This window comes from Euphorbia lathyris, chromosome 3 (genome assembly GCF_963576675.1).
Source record: "Euphorbia lathyris chromosome 3, ddEupLath1.1, whole genome shotgun sequence".
NCBI classification, from domain to species: Eukaryota; Viridiplantae; Streptophyta; class Magnoliopsida; order Malpighiales; family Euphorbiaceae; genus Euphorbia; species Euphorbia lathyris.
Window position 1 is genome coordinate 42,197,985 of NC_088912.1, and position 16,849 is coordinate 42,214,833.

At 36.5% G+C, this 16,849-nt stretch overlaps 1 long non-coding RNA gene across 1 annotated transcript; it reads right to left on the bottom strand.

Annotated features, from left to right (window-relative positions):
- Positions 1–15,792: 15,792 nt before the first annotated feature.
- Positions 15,793–16,578, bottom strand: LOC136224309 (uncharacterized). Its single transcript, XR_010686371.1, has 2 exons — positions 16,163–16,578; positions 15,793–16,076 (listed from the first exon to the last, which is right to left on the bottom strand). It is a non-coding gene; the product is annotated as an uncharacterized lncRNA (long non-coding RNA).
- Between the last annotated feature and the right edge of the window lie 271 nt (positions 16,579–16,849).

Here is a 16,849-nt window from a genome sequence, read left to right on the forward strand (position 1 = left end):
GCGGCGCGATGAATGAGCAAAGAAGTGGAGGCGAAAGTCAAAGAAGAGATTGAGAAACTTCTCAAGGCTAAATTTATTCGACCAGCGAGATATGCGGAATGGCTTTCCAATGTTGTTCCCGTGGTGAAGAAAAATGGAAAATTACGCGTATGTGTTGATTTTCGTGATTTGAATTTAGCCACACCAAAAGATGTATACGTAATGCCCATTGCAGACATGTTGGTGGATACAGTGTCAAAGAATGAGTTGATTTCTCTATGTGATTGTTTTTCTAGCTATAATCAGATCCCTATAGCCAAAGATGACATTTCAAAGACCGCTTTCCATTGCCCAGGATCGATCAGAACATTCGAATGGGTGGTCATGCCATTCGGATTAAAGAACGCTGGGGCAACATACCAACGAGCGATGAATGCAATTTTCCATGACTTACTCAGAGTTTCCATGGAGGTTTATGTTGATGATATCGTCGTAAAGTCAAAACAAGAGAGGGATCACGTCGACCATTTGAGGAAAGCATTCGAAAGAATGCGAAGGTACAATTTGAAACTCAATCCTTTAAAATGTGCATTTGGAATCAAAGCCGGCAATTTTCTCGGATTTTTAGTGCATCAAAGAGGCATTGAGATTGATAAAAATAAAGCTAAATCGATCCGAGAAGCTCAACCCCCGAGAAATAAAAAAGAGTTGCAAAGATTCCTCGGCCAGGTAAATTATTTGAGGTGCTTCATCTCAAACTTGGCCGGGAAATCTAGAGTGTTTTTCGAGTTATTAAAACTCAAAGACGAGAAAAATTTCAAATGGGAGGAAAAGCATCAAAAGGGTTTCGAGGGGGTAAATTCCATATATGGTGTACAACCTTTACCCCAAATCACATTTTGGTGTACAACCAAAATTTTGTCACATTAAACCGTACGAACTTCAAGTGACCTCCCACTAAAGTGTACAGCCGGTTTTTGTGACCGGTCAACGCTGGTCAACTATGCCACATCATCATTTTTAATTGTAGAATTAAAAAAAGTGGGACCCACTTTTTATAAAATGACTAATATAGCCTCATTTCTTATAAAATTACTAAAATATCCTAATCTTCTTCCTTTAACCACTCTCTCCCATCCTCTCTCATTGTAACTTATCTCTCTCATATTTCCTTTCTCTCTCTCATTCATTAATGGAGGATCTTTTTCTGAAATGAAAATCCACAAAACAAAACAGAATAAGAAATAAAAGGTTATTTGATTTTGAGGGAAGGACAGACGTCACCAGGAAGAGGAGGAACCGAATTTATTATGCAACCATTAAAATGCAACTCAATACCTCAAATTTATTATAATTTAAAAATATAATTGCTTAAATTTCTGAGTCTTGAATATGATGGAAATTATACAGTTACATATAATCCCATAAATGCTTTAGCGATCCAATTATCCAAATAAAAATTGTAGATTCTTAGAACACCGTCGCCATCGAGAGTCAAGCGTCGGAACTAGAGAATACTAGTATCAGAAGAAAAATCAGCAGAAATAATTGAAGTCTTGCTTGCTTAAGTCACGCTACCATCTGAATTTAGTTGTAGAAATGCGATGGGTGTAGAGTAATAAGGTTAATTATCAGCAATGAAAACCAAAGTTGAAGAATTGGAGAATTTGAACTTACCATTCTTTGAAACAAGTTGAGTCCCATTTATGTTCTGGGCAGGCAAGAATGTATCAGTAGGATAATTAAAACTCTCCCAGATTGAGTTTCCATAAACAAGATTTCCATCTACGGTCGACACAAGTGAAGAATATGAATTTCCGATAGCAATACCGGGCCAGAGGTTTGTGGCTGAAGAATTGGTGAGGCTCAGGTGGCCTGTGGTGGTGAGAGAGATAGAGGCTCCGGCGGAGAGTATGAGGGGAGAATTATCAAAATTAGCAGACCAAACAAGAATAGCGTTTGGAAAATTGAACCTCTCACTCCTCTCTCCACCATTCTTCTAATCCGATCCCCAACCATCTCTATTCCAGAAGAGCAAGCGCGATTAAACAAATCGTAATCAACAACAGATAAACCAGGAAAGCAGTACTTAAGGTTTGCACAATGAAATGTCGGAGAAGACTGAAAGCGCCGGGAGAAAACAGTAGACGATGAGGAAGATTGAAGTGAAAGGATAGATTCTGACGTTGAGATAAGTGAGGCGTTGGAGTAATTTAAGTTTTCTCGAGGCGAGAAAAGTGCGTTGTTTCTTGAGAAGAAAATCTCGACGGAACTGGTTGCCCACCGGAGAACTTGATTTAAACCAAATTGACAGGCAAAGGAATTCTAGGATATTAGGGGAAATGCAGATAAATGGTAGAGAGAGGAGTGAGAGAAGATATAGAGAGAGAAATGGGAGAAAGGGGTTGAAGGAAGAAGATAAGAGTATTTTAGTAATTTTATAAGGAATGATGCTATATTAGTCATTTTATAAAGAGTGGGTCCCACTTTTTTAATTCTACAATGAAAAATGCTGATGTGGCGTAGTTGACCAGCGTTGACCGGTCACAAAAAAACCGGCTGTACACTTTAGTGGGAGGTCACTTGAAGTTCGTACGGTTTAGTGTGATAAAATTTTGGTTGTACACCAAAGTGTGATTTGGGATAAAGATTGTACACCACATATGTAATTTACCCGGTTTCGAGGAGATAAAAAATTATTTGAGCAACCCATCAGTTTTAATGCCACCAAAGGAGGGGACACCATTCAAATTATACATTGCCGATGCCGAGGAGTCTATTGGTTGTTTGCTAGCCCAAGACAACTCCAATAAGCATGAGCAGGCAATATACTATTTAAGCCGGACGCTACTTCCCGTTGAGACGCGTTATAGCATGATCGAGAAGACGTGTCTTGCCCTATACTTTGCTTGCACCAAGTTGCGTCATTATTTGCTCAAGGCAAGGGTGTACGTGATTGCAAGTACAGACTTGATCAAGCACATGTTAAATCAGCTTATTCTTTTTGGAAGAATTGGAAAATGGTCGCTAGCATTGGCAGAGTTCACGCTAATTTATTTACCACAAGCGTCGGTAAAAGGAAAGGCGATTGCAGAATTTGTAGCCGACCACCCCTTAAATTTTCAATATCCCAAGGAGATGGAGCTCCCAATTCACATGGTACGAAAGAAGCCATGGACCTTAAGGTTTGATGGTTCAAGTACGGACAACTCCAATAGAGCGGGTGTAGTCATTACCTCACCTACTGGCGCAAAAGCTATCTTGTCCGTCAACTTAGATTTCGAGTGCACAAATAATCAAACGGAGTATGAAGCCTTGATTATCGGACTCGAGATTCTCATTGACTTCGGAGCCAAAGAAGTCAAAATTTATGGAGATTCGCAATTGGTGATTCGACATTTGACCGGAGAATATAAATGTGCAAGTTTATCGTTAATTTCATATTTTGCATTTGCGGTGCAACTTTTGGAGGAATTCGATGATGTTGAACTCGAGCACATTCCGAGAAGCAAGAATTGGGAAGCTGACGAGCTCGCTCAAATTGCTTCAGGGATGAAAATTTTGAGGGAGACCATGTACAAAATAATTCTCATCAAACGTCAAGGCCACCCGTCAATCTCCGAAAGAAAGATCCAACTCGAGTCATTTAACATTGATGCTAATTTGGCCCAAGATTGGAGGAAGTCATTCATCGACTACTTTGAGAACCCGTCCAACAAAGTGAAATATTCACTTCGAGTTCAAGCTCAGAATTGCTATTGGCAGATGATTTGTATCGGAAGAGCTATGATGGAATGTTGTTAAAATGCCTCGGATTTCCAAGGTCAATGGAGGTAATGAAGCAAGTCCACGAAGGCGTATGCGGTGCACATCAATCAGGAAGGAGGATGAGATGGCTTATCAATAGGCATGGTTATTTTTGGCCTACGATTTTAAAAGATTGCATGACATATGCGAAAGGTTGCAAGAAATGTTAAAAGTATGGCCAAGTTCAACGAGTTCCTGCAGAAGAATTGCATTCGGTAATTAAGCCTTGGCCATTTCGAGGTTGGGCAATCGATTTAATTGGGAAAATATTTCCAATGTCGTCAAAAGGGCATTGCTTCATTATAGTAGCAACAGATTATTTTTCCAAGTGGGTTGAGGCCATACCGATGAAGAAAGTTGATCAAAAGGATGTAATTCGATTAATCAAAGAGAATTTAATCCACCGTTTCGGGATCCCAGAGTCAATCACTACAGATCAAGGACCAGCATTCCGAAGTGAAGAATTGAAAAACTTCATGGATGAGTACGGGATTAAGTTGATCCATTCGACGCCATTCTACGCACAAGCAAATGGACAAGCCGAGGTGTCAAATAAAATTCTCATCGGAATCCTCGAGAAGATGCTCGAAGAGAACCCGAGAGATTGGCATACCATTCTATCCGAGACACTCTGGCAATGAGAATGTCCAAAACATGAGCTATTGGGGTAAGTCCTTTTTTTCCTAACATTTGGTCATGATGCAGTTTTACCACTTGAAGTTGTAGTACCTTCGTTGCATGTTATGCTGCAACACGAGCTCGAATCCGACAATTATTTACAAGCCATGATCATGGAATTAGAAGAGGTGGACTACGAACGTCAAAAAGCTCTCGACAATATTCTCGTGCAAAAGAAGAAGGTTTCGGGTCTTTATAATAAAAAAGTAAAAAATAAAACTTTCCAAGAAGGTGATTTGGTATGGAAATTGGTTTTACCAATTGGTGCTAAAGATCCGGAGTTAGGCAAGTGGTCGCCTAATTGGGAAGGACTGTTCGAAGTTCATAAAGGCTTACCGGGCAATGCATAGTGGCTAAAAGGTCTAGACGGAGAGCCTCATCGGAGATACATTAATGGGAGATACTTGAAAAAGTATTTTCAAACAATGTGGGACATAGTGAATTTGGGAACAAATAACGCATAAAATGCGCGAAATCGGACACGACCCGAATGTTAACATTCAATGAGGTACTAAGTATTGTTTAATTTTGTGTGTTTTGCTGTTATCATTTTTTTTCTCTCTTATTTTTTTTAGGTTAGTTTCTTGTTTAATTAATTTACATCTTTAGCATAATTAGTATATTAGGATGAATTAAGCATCTGTTAAAAAAAGATATATAGGAATGTGAAAAATAACATGACAAAAAGAAGCAAACGAAATAATCAAAAGTCCGTTTACATGTCCTAAAAAATAAAATAAAAATAAAAAACAACATAATAAAAGAGTTGCGCCAAAAAACATAAAGAATAAAAAATAAAGAATCGCTAAAACACGAGATGAAAATGTATCGGTAATAAGCAAAAATAAATCAAGGCGCTAGGAGAGAAGATAACAATAAAGTGATGTCGGCTCGAGACCCACGGTGTCACTCATCACAAAGGGCCATGGCTGCCCGGCGGTGCGCCTTGCCCTCCTCATGCCAAGTCTGCATCAAAGTCACTTGACCAGTCAACCGATCTTTTTCTTTTTGCATTTCGCCTTGAACATGCCTTAAAGTGTCTCTATAATCAGCCCCAGACCTCACCAACTCATCACACTCGGCTCTTATCACGGCCATTTCTTGCTCCAATTCTGTCAGTCGAGTCCTCTTGACCCGAAGAGCCTCGATCCGATCTCGATCCTGTGATTGATCGTCTTGAATCTTGGCATATTGCTCCTTGTACTTGTTAATTTCGGCCAACCCAGTTTTGGTTTGAAAAGACAGTTGAGCCGCCAACATATTCTTCTCAGAATAGGAACCGAAAGTAGAAATCATCTTGTCCTTCAAAGTGGTCAAGTTAGCAGCCTCAATCGGATCGGTGCTCGCTGAGATCAACACAAAAAAGCTAGCTGTGGCCTTCTCCACTTGATCGCCCTTCCAACTGCTCAGCCGAATCGCCATCAGATCCGAGATAACACCATAAGCGTCATGGGTGGCACCCAAACTCAAAGACACTAGGGGGCAGGTTCTATCATAAATGAAAAATCCATATTATCAAATGGATTCTCGACTTGAAGCTCAACCGGATCAAGACGAACATCGGTCAAGCACGATTCCTGAAAAAGAAAAAAAAAGAATAGCAACTCAATTAAATCCAAATTGAGCAGCTTAAGAAAATAATCAACATTAAAAAAATATAGAGTTGCAAATTGACCAATGGTTTGGTTAAATTTCAGCAGCGTTTTTTTGGATTTTTTGCATCTCTATTTGTCAAAGAAGAGGAGCCGAATCAATTTTGCAATTTCAGGCTAATAGCAGTGCAAAAGAAAATTTCAGCAGTTGTTCTTTAGTTGAAACAGCAAAATTTGATTTCAAAAGAAAAATTCTTGCAATTTCAGCATATCCAACAATTAGTTCATCAACAAGCAAGCCACAATCGACAAAATTTCATCATCATGGAATACGCATAAACAGGACAGCAGCAATTTTAAGTAATAAATAAATAAAGAGTGCAGTAGATTTCGTCATATACAGCAAAAAGAAAAGAAAAATTGGATTAAAAATCAGCAGCATCAAAAAAAAAATCAGCAGCAAATTATTGATTCATCAACTCAAGCAACAATGTAGTTCAGGAAGTTTAAGAAGAAGTGAGTTAGAAGATGAAGATGAAGGCAAATAATTTATAAACAGTAAAAAAAAAGGGAGAACCAACCTGTGAAGGATGTGAATTGAGCAAAATGTTTAGCGAGGAAGAACTCTGAAGAAGTGTCCTTGCCGGGGGTTGCATCAGTGAAGAATCAGCAGCAATAGAACTGAAAGTGAAGGTCGAAGAAGTCGATAATGTGTTGATATCACTGAGGCTCGAGACTTTTATAATACCAACATCTTCATTTTTTCTCCTTTCGGCATCTTCATGAGCCCCCCCATCATCATAAACCAAAAATGAACTCTCACTTGGTTCGTTTTCCATCTTACGGATCCCGGGATCAGCCCCTTCGATCCTATCTCCTTCATTAACTACTTCTTCCACCCGCTCATCACTTTCCACCTCCTCTTCGTCCTCACATTGCTCATTCACACACGCATAAATCACTGGAATGTCGATTAACATTTTCTCCTCTTTGATCAAAGTCCTAGGGGACATTTTCGTTCCATTACCTTGAGGAGCCGGCTCATCTTCAGTTAAGTCGATAGGATTGGTGTCGGTGTTATGAAAGCCAAGACCAACCCTATGGTTTCATCCCGAGCGCCTTTGTATTCATGTCATAAATCGGCCCACCCGACGTCACCTTTGTAATTTGGTCTTCGGGATTGGGAAATATTGTCATTACAGGCCGCGGAGTCCTCAATTCTTCCTCTGAACTTCCACTTGCATCTATCAAAAGCAAATAAAATAAAAAATTTAGAATAGAATGATGAAATTGAAAAATTAAAAAAGTCAAAACAGCAAACATGATAAAAAGAAAAAAAATTAGAGGTGAGAAACAGAAAAAGGAAAATAAAAAGAGCTTAAGAGTCTAGAAGTTTACCCGTAGGAGGCATACACGAGTTAAAGACAATGCCCCACCAAGAATCAAAACTCGGATAATCCGGGTGAAGAAAAATTATCCCATTGGATCTCTCCACACCCGTCTCAGCCTCTGTTAGAGCAGCTGTGATGTCATCCTCGTTTGCCCCGTGCCTTTCTTGACTAGAGGGAAATGGTAAAGGCCCGGGAATGCCTTGGAACAAGCCAAATTGTCGTGCCCACTGTTGAAACGCCTTTCCAACATGATTTTGATTTGACAAAATTATTTAAGTTAATCCATGATTAAGACAATTAAATTTATGTGCTTTGATTTAATTGTACTAATGCGCTTGTTCAATGTTGAGTATAAAAAATATTTATAAGAACAGGAATCAAATTAAGACAGAACATAGTCAGCATGACAACATAGCGCGGGCTGAGTAAAGAATAACTCAGTACGAAAGAAGGAAAGTCTTCTTCAGAACCGAAGCTTACAAATAAAGCTGATCACAGAAGCTGAGTAAAAAGCAACTCAGCATAAAAGAAGAGAAGTCTTCTTCGGAACTATATCTTGCAGAACGAAGCTGACCGTGGAAGCTGAGTGAAAGGCAACCTTAGTATCGGAATTGGCAACAATCAAAGACAACGACTCTCAAAGTCATGTTGAATGATTTTAAGGACATCACCAATGATCTGTTTGCTAAAAGACAAGATCCGACAGTGATCTGCACCAATTCAGAAGCTTTGGAATTATGCATGGATACAGTTTCGAGACGCATGGTTCAAATGTCCGTTGGCTAAATGACGAAACTTGCACTAGAAGACAAACCTGCGAGAAGAAGACAAGCCTGGCGCTTGCCGAATTCAGACGACAGGATTGGCCTGCAAATCTGAAGCTGACCAGAACATTAACGCAAGCAAAGAGCCGTTTGAATTCAACGGATAGATCCGAATTCAAATGATTGTGTCTTCAGATTTCATCTATAAAAGGACAAGTACACTTCTTGGATCCTTTGCCGAAAATACAAGAGAAGAAAAGAGCATACATACAAAGCACATCAAAACAAGAAAAAGATCTTACACCAAATTTCCATTTCTGTGTAAAATCTAGATTGATTTTGTAATCATCTAAAGTGTTCTTTGTCTGAAAAAGAACAAGTTTGTATCAATTGTAAAATTGAGAGAGTTGTGCTGAGTACTCGGTTTTAAGTACTCAGTGGTAGAGAAATCTAGGTGTTCGGTTATAGCACTTAGTAGGAGTTGAGTAGACGAATAGAGGACGGTACTCTTGCATATTCAACTGCCTTATAAACGGTTTGTGCTCTACCTTTAAAGAGCTCAGTATTGGATTGAAAAAGCCCGGAGGAATTCTGGGGACTAGACGTAGGCGGAGAGGTCGAACCAGGATAAGTCGTGCTGAGTAATTTCTAACTCTCTCTCAATATATATCTGTATGTGTTGCTTGCTATATTTACTCAGTATATAAATTGTTTAAGCTGACACTGAGTAAATCAGAGTGCTGAGTTGGAAGCTGACCACAAAAGTGTCATTTCCCAACTCTCAAGTAAAACAGTTCTAGTCAGTATCTGACTAAAGTCGTCTTACGCATCACTCGGCCGTGCTGACCAAAACTGAGTTGTGAAACTCAAAGAATTATATTAAGTCAGTATAATTAAAACGAAAAAGTTATATTAGTTCCTAACCCCCCCCCTGGAACTAATTACACGGGACCAACACCCACAAGCAATGAGCATATAAGACCATCCCTGTAGTTGATGTCCGTGAACTTCGGGTCTTAGACATACCGTGATGCAGCTTCCGTGTCAAGCAAAACATTTTCCACCACTGGCGATCCTCTTTACTAGCTGCATGAAAGAAAGTCCTAGCACAGGGAGGCAAGTATGAATCACTCCGAGTTGAGCAAATGAGCAAGTCATTGAAAGATGAAGGGATCATGGTCCGGAAATAGCGAAGCACCTCTTTCAAACTCAAGTCAGAAGAGCGGTAGCACATGTCAATTCCTAGAAATTGAGACTCGGGCCTGTAATTCCCTGTTGATAAATGAGGGAAATAAGCAAAGAGCCACAGCTAGAGGAGCCACAACCCGCCTTTCAACTTGGAAAATGGTTGATTTGTCACTGCAATGGACAAATGGTGATAAGTGTTGGCTAGTAGCATCGTTCCTAAAGCGAGTTTCTGCCCCGTAACCAAGGCCTTAGCAATCATGAGCACTTCCAAAGTCGGAGAACATCCCATGGGCTTAAAAACCCATTGGCTCAAGAGAATCCAAACGAAAACCAAGTGATCATCTTTAGTAAAAATTTCCTTATTTGCAAGATTGGCAATCATAGCAGCATAGGTTCTTGAACCCTTTCCTGTCACATTTGGGAAAGCTTCACATGTAACCCGACTCGGAACCTCATCTCCAAAAATCGACAGCCCGATAATTGCCACCACATCTCTCAAGGTAATAGACATAGGCCCGAGAGGTAGAATCAAAGAGTTGCAATGAGACGACCAAAAATTTTTTGCTCCCTCTAATATCGTGGCAACCATGGTAATCTCATGAAGCGACAAATAAACGAGACCAGCTATGCCCATACGTTCCCAAGCAATTGAGTAAGTACCTTTGATCTTATTAACGAGATCATTCCACTCCTTAAAGTAGCGAGGGAAAACGAGGGACTTCTTGGTTGAATGGAGCTCTCGAGTATTGACGTTTAAAGCCAAATCCTGATCACTTGCAAGCGGAAATGGAGGAGGCAACAGTGTATCAGACTCAGCCATAGGTCCACACGACATGAGCATGTCCTGCAAATTGAAGAAAGAAATTTCAACAGAGTATCAAAAGAAAAAAACTTCCATCACATAATTTGTGAAATTGCAACATCAATGTTCATACAAATCTTACCTCGGTGAGTTTCATCTTCTTTCCGAGCCATGAGCCGGGAGAAACCATACAAGCACGTGACGAGGAAGCTATCAGAAATATAATGAAATTCTTCAAACTACAGCTTGTATCATCATTCATTTGCGTTCGTTTTCACCAAAGATTGATCAATGAATCATAAAAAATTATTACAAGAGAAGATTGAGGTAAGCAAAGAAAAAAAAAATGAAAAACAGGGGAAGGTTAGTCGAGCTCCTGCCGTCAATGGAAGAAATCGACAAAATCAATTTTCTCAAATCATTTGGTTCCAAATCAGTTCCTAAATCTCATACACGTAATCTAAACACCACCAGTACCTTCAATTTCGGATTTTACGAACCGAAAATACCTATAACCGAACCTCCATTTTTCACAGACATTGGAACAAAAAAAACCATCAAACACACATTCAAAACCAAATTCTAGCTTCCCACTATGATCCTAGAAGCCTAATCACATATTTCCACAAGAAATTCACAAGAAAAAGCAAAGAGTTTAACAAAAACCGAAATGGGTATCCATAGCCATTTTTCTTCAAAAGTGCAAGCTTCTAAAACTATGGAATTTCATGGAAAATGGGGAAATAAAGAGACAAAAGAAGAAGAACTCACCCATTTGTGATTGATTCTTGGTCTTGAAGCTTGGAATGGTGTTGCCTTGATGCTAGATGAGTTTTTTGGTTTTCACTGTTTTGAGAGAAGGAGAAACGTATTTGAGTTACAAGAGAAGAAGATGAAGTGTTTAGGTGGGAGAGTTCTATTAGGAGAAGGAAAAAGTAAGTGAAAATGTGAAAGAAATTAGGGCCAAATGTTTGATATTAGAAAGTTTGGGGGGTTATTTTTCAAAGACTTATTTTATATGCAAAGTTTTTTCCAAATCCTTTACATATAAAATAGGGGGGCAATTGTTGGGGGCTAATTAATTTTTTGTGTTTTAGCATAGATTCTAATTTTTAGTCTATAGTTATTTTATTTTAATTAAATTCATTTTGCAATAAAATAAAAATATAACAAAAATAGAAGATAATATCAAAAGATTATTATAAAAAAACAAAAATAAAAAGAAAAGAAAAATAAATAATAAAAATCAGGGGCAAATTTGCACCATTTTTCAGTAACCCGTCCAGCAACTTCGACAACGAAAATGGACCCCGAAACAGCAAGATATCAGACAGTTATTATTTTTTTTTAGAACGTTCGGGATGTTAGCTTTCCGGAATGTAAAAAATGGAGCTAAAACGAAGCCGGTAGAATTTTTCAAAGACAAGCAGTGCTGAAAAACGGGTTGAATATGTCTACCTATTTGAGGAACGTATTTCACGGCATTACCTCTATTTTTCCAACTCCCAACTCAGCCATTTTCTTTCTTCAACTTATGGGAAGGTAATGGGATCATGGGTGAGAAGTTTAAGGGCCACTAACATGAGATTTGTTACTCAAAATCCTATAAATAGAGCTCAACTCTTTCATTTCAATCCTCACTCAAAAATCAATCAAACACAGAACTCAATTTTTCTCTCAAATCATCTGCCAAAATCGGCCTTTTTATCAATCCTTATATTCGTAGAAATCGTTCTTTAGCATCTAATTAGTCTAAACAAGGTCTCAATTCTCAGAATTAGTTCTTTAATCTTCCGTTCCCCAGAAAAGCTTCCAATTTTCAGAAACTTCAAATCCGAAATTCTCTTAGTTTAATCAACCAATTTTCAAATCGTTTCTTGCAATCTCTTAGTTAAGTCAGTAAAATCATCATCAAATCCTCGGTTCAAGCTTTCTTAGTCTAAATCAAATTTCACCATTGTTATATTCTTCAAAGCTTCAAGCATTTTCTGTGAAACCAAGATCACTGAAACCCCATTTTCGAGTCATTCTTAGTTTACACACCTATTCCAAATCATGTTTAGAAACTTTTTATTAATCTCAATCAATTAAAAAGACCCACAAACAAGCTTTTGAGTTTTTCATTATTGAAAAATTCATCAAACAACTTTTCTGGTGAGCTGTTTTCCAAATTTTATTTAGAGTTCGTTAGCTGATCATTTTAGCCCAAATTAATTTTAATCTCGTTATTGACATCAATTCTTCAATTCTCAATTTTTATTTCGTAAAAAACGACCCCTTATAGCCTTCTTAATCGTCCATAAAGTACCCTCCACGAAACAGAATCAAGCTTTTGGTTTTTCAACCATCAAACAATTATTCTGTCATTCCATTTTCAATAATTTATTCCGACTCATTTACTTGGCCTTTTTTCTGAAATTCCAGTTTTAAACCCTTCATTCGCATACTAACTTTAAATACTAGCCTTCGTTTCGCTATAATCCGACCTCTACAACTCTTGAAATTGAGCCCTAAAGTCCCACGAAATCACTGTTTTTGTTCTACAAAGTTTTGATGATTTATTAGCTTGGTGGTAAATTTCTGCTTAAGTCCCTGAACTCTCCGAATTGCTTCGAATTCGCCCAGCATTACCCGGACAACGCAATAGCCCCCGAGCCGATTTTCTGGAGGTCCAGTCCTCAATTTCACGCATCCCAACGACATCAAAGAGATCGGTTAATTTTATTTCATCACGTACACATTTGTTTTTGGGACTTATTTACATTTCTAGCTTTAAAGTTATTGTTTTTAAGTTGTAATTTTCATGCTTTATTATTATTTGTAATACAAAAATATTAAAAAATATTTACAAAATCAAGAAAAATATAAAAGAAAATTAAAAAATTTATATCTTTGTGTTGTTTTATTACCTTTATTTTTAGTACTTACCTTAAGAAATTGTTTTTCCGACCGACCTATCAAGTAACGTCGGGGCCCAAGACCGTTGTTTTTATTTTCAGTCCTTGTAACGGTCGTCAATCGCTTTTCGTTTAGAATTCAAGTAATTTAGGCGCATTTTATTTATTCACTTTCTTCAATTACCATTTTACCCTTTGAGAACTAGCTTCTCTAGCACGTCCGTATTATTTTTACCATTTTTAATCCCCACAAACGCATATCAAGGTTGAAAATTGGGATATTTTAAAAATATCGCCAACACTTACGTTGTTATATTCAAGTTTTCTTTCCATCTCACCTCTATCCCGTTTAATCATCTTGAATTAACAACCCAATTCGTTAAACATGGGTTCTATATCAGTCCATCTTAATATGCCTCTGTGTTTTAGTTTGAACATGAGCTAAACCACCTTAAACTAGGATGGCGGTGAACCTTGTTTCACGAATATGGGCCATTAACGAGTGTTTATGTTATGTCATAAGAAGTATAATGAAAGGATTAGTTAAAACATACTTACTCACCTCGATCTAAGAAACATAATCAAGTAATTAGTAAGAGAGGTTGAATTGTGAAACCTCAAGTAAACGATTTAATCGAGTAATTTAACTATTCTTATACCTTAACAGGATAGTACGACTTTGTAGTCTAAATTACGACTTATCTTTAGCTTTCAACGTAATTATTGCTTCCTAACACACTTAGGGATTTTGCCTAGCCAAACATCGGCCTAAGGGTGTTAGGAATAGAGTTAATAGTTCTAGGTCGGGATTGTTATCTTTATAAGAAGAGCTACCATCTCGAGTTATCTTCGCTACACAAAACATACACGAATTAAACCGTATAATTAAGCCAACATGGGGATCAAAGTCTTAGCCTTTCTCACTTATACTAGACAATCGAATATTATTTTTTGCTTTCTAGTTTAAAATAGTAATTAAAGTGACAAATCTAAATCAATTAAATCAATCCTTAGATAATATAGAATTTTAGTACAGGTAGAGAATTGAAAGCTAATCTCTGTGGGATCGATACCATTCGAAAGAACAACTACTTCTTGATACGATAGAGTTCACTTGCTCTTAACCGACATATACAAATAGCTTTATCAACTTTTTGGCGTCATTATCGGAGACTAGTTTATTTAATACCTATTCTAAAAAACTCTCGTTAATCTAAGTTTTAATTCGATCGGTTAACCATTTTATCAGTTTTTTAAAAACATTAACCATACACTAGTCTACTAAATTTGGTTAACCAATTATTTCGGTTGGTTAACCTTTTATTTCGGTTTTCAATCATTGGTAAATAAAATAAAATAATAAAATAATTTTTATTTTTATTGTGAGTGGGACGACATGTCAATAACAGTTGAAGAGATTAACAGTAGAGAGATAGAGTTGATGTGCATTGTGTCTATGTGAACTATGGACTGAAGAGTGGAAGAAGTGAAGAAATGGACGACAAAAATTAGAAAGAATGAACTAACTAAAAATAGGATTCAAAATAAAGAAATAAAAAAAAAATCCGTTGATAGATTATGTAAATAAAAAATATTTATTTTTATTTATCAGGACAATATTGAATATTTAATTTATATTTTAATTCGTATAAACAAACTTTATCACAAACTAAATCATCTTTCTATTTAATCAGCAAATATTTTGGCTTCCTAGAGCGAGAGTCAGAAGAAAATCAAAATTCTTTCAGCTTTGCAGTAAGATTTTATAATTTGTTTCATATACAAAACAAAAGATATACGGGATATTTTCGACATCTTACTTTGAAAAATATAATTAGTATATATTTAGATAACTACTTGGTTAGATAAGTGTAACTATGTAGGTAATTAATTACTAATTAGTATAGTTGGATAATATATAATTATATATATAAATAAATGTATTTTTATATTTTTTAATATTTAATTGATATTCGGTAGGTTTCGGTTAACCGCGGTTTTTGAAATATCGAAACCATAATTATAACCATCAACCACTATTTTTAAAATTAAAAACCGTATACTAATCCATTGATTTCAGTTAACCTTATTTTTTAATCGGTTTTATTTTTCGATTTTCGGATTTTTTTACACCCCTTACAAAATTGATATTTGATGTAAAAATTTAAAGACAGCACTACTATTTATCCCTTAATAGAAAGACTAAAAATGATATTTAAAGTTGCAGGTATGCAAATGTTGCAAAAGTAAAATATTAGGGGTGTAATCGTAATTAAACCTAATAAAAGTGGGTTCCATTAGGGGTGGGCACGGTTCGGTTAATCGGTCCATTACCATATTTTATTAACCGAACCGAATATATCGGTTTTTAGTTTATTAAAATCGAAACCAGTCCAATACTATCGGTTAACCTTATCAATGGTTAACCAATAATTTCGGTTATATTTTTCGGTTAATGGTTTTTAACCATTTTGTTTATGGTTAACCAAACTCAACGGTTAACGGTTTTTAACCATTTTATTCATGGTTAATCAGAATAAAAGGTTAACCTGTAATATTTAATCAATCAAATTAATTAAAGCTATTAAAACAATTCTGTCAAAACAATCTCAATGTACTTTGTAATCACATTAGATACTTTCCAATCACATTAGATACCATACAACTTGCTAATTTAATGGGGAAAATAAGCTATAAAAATAACAGATCAAGCATATGTTTTACAATAAATAAATATGGGCAAATGCTATACTTGTTTTTCAACTCAAAAAACAATGGTGGATATGAGAAGACTAAAGAATTCCATAATTAATAATTTCTGATTCCGCCTTGTCTTTCTTCTTCAAGTTTTCATTCATTCTAATTCTAGCCCAAGAGAAGCCATGTTCACCATGTTTTGAGCTTTCATGTTTTCTCTCCATCCATTGATAAACATCGAGATGATTTTGAACTACGGTGCTTTCTCTTTCCCATTTAATCTGCAAAACAAAATTCAGATTATAGATTCTTCCTAATTTAATTTGATATATGAATTTCGAAATTGTTAGAGAATAATATGGCTTACCTCCGTTATGCGATTAAGACCGGAAGAAAGCTCGGGGAACCATCATCGGAATGGAGCCGGCGATCAACAACTTTTTCTTCTATTCCGACCTAGTGAAGAGATCTGTCTTTTTTGTAGATGAAAGGCTGCCAAAGGGATACTCAACTGATACTGGACAGAGGGTTAACCGCTTGGACAGACTATGGATGGCTTCCTACGGTGGTTGTGTAGATGAAGAGAATAGAAGATCGACTGATGTTGAAGAGAATGGAAGATCGAATGATGTTGGATGGAAAAAGTGAAAGATGGGTGCACGTAACAAAAGTGTTGTTTGATAAACCACTTAATTGCTTAAATTAAAATATTAAATACTTATTTAATTTAAGTACGTTTGATAAAGGTGGTTTCTGTACCACTTAAATTAGTTAATTAAGTTAAAAACTACTTATTTTGATAAGTCAAAATATTTAACTTAACATTTTAAGTTAAATATTAGGGTAATTAATTTATTAGTCTCTATATTTTGACAAAACACACTGTTTAGTCTCTGTATTTTAAAAAACACATAGCAAGGTCCCTAACTTTTTTCTCAATGAACTGTTTAGTCTTTTCGTCTGTTTGTTAGATTTTTTACCGGTTTATGACTTCAGAAATGACTAAATTACCCTTTACTATTTACCTTCAAACTTTAGAAGAGGAAATCCAATT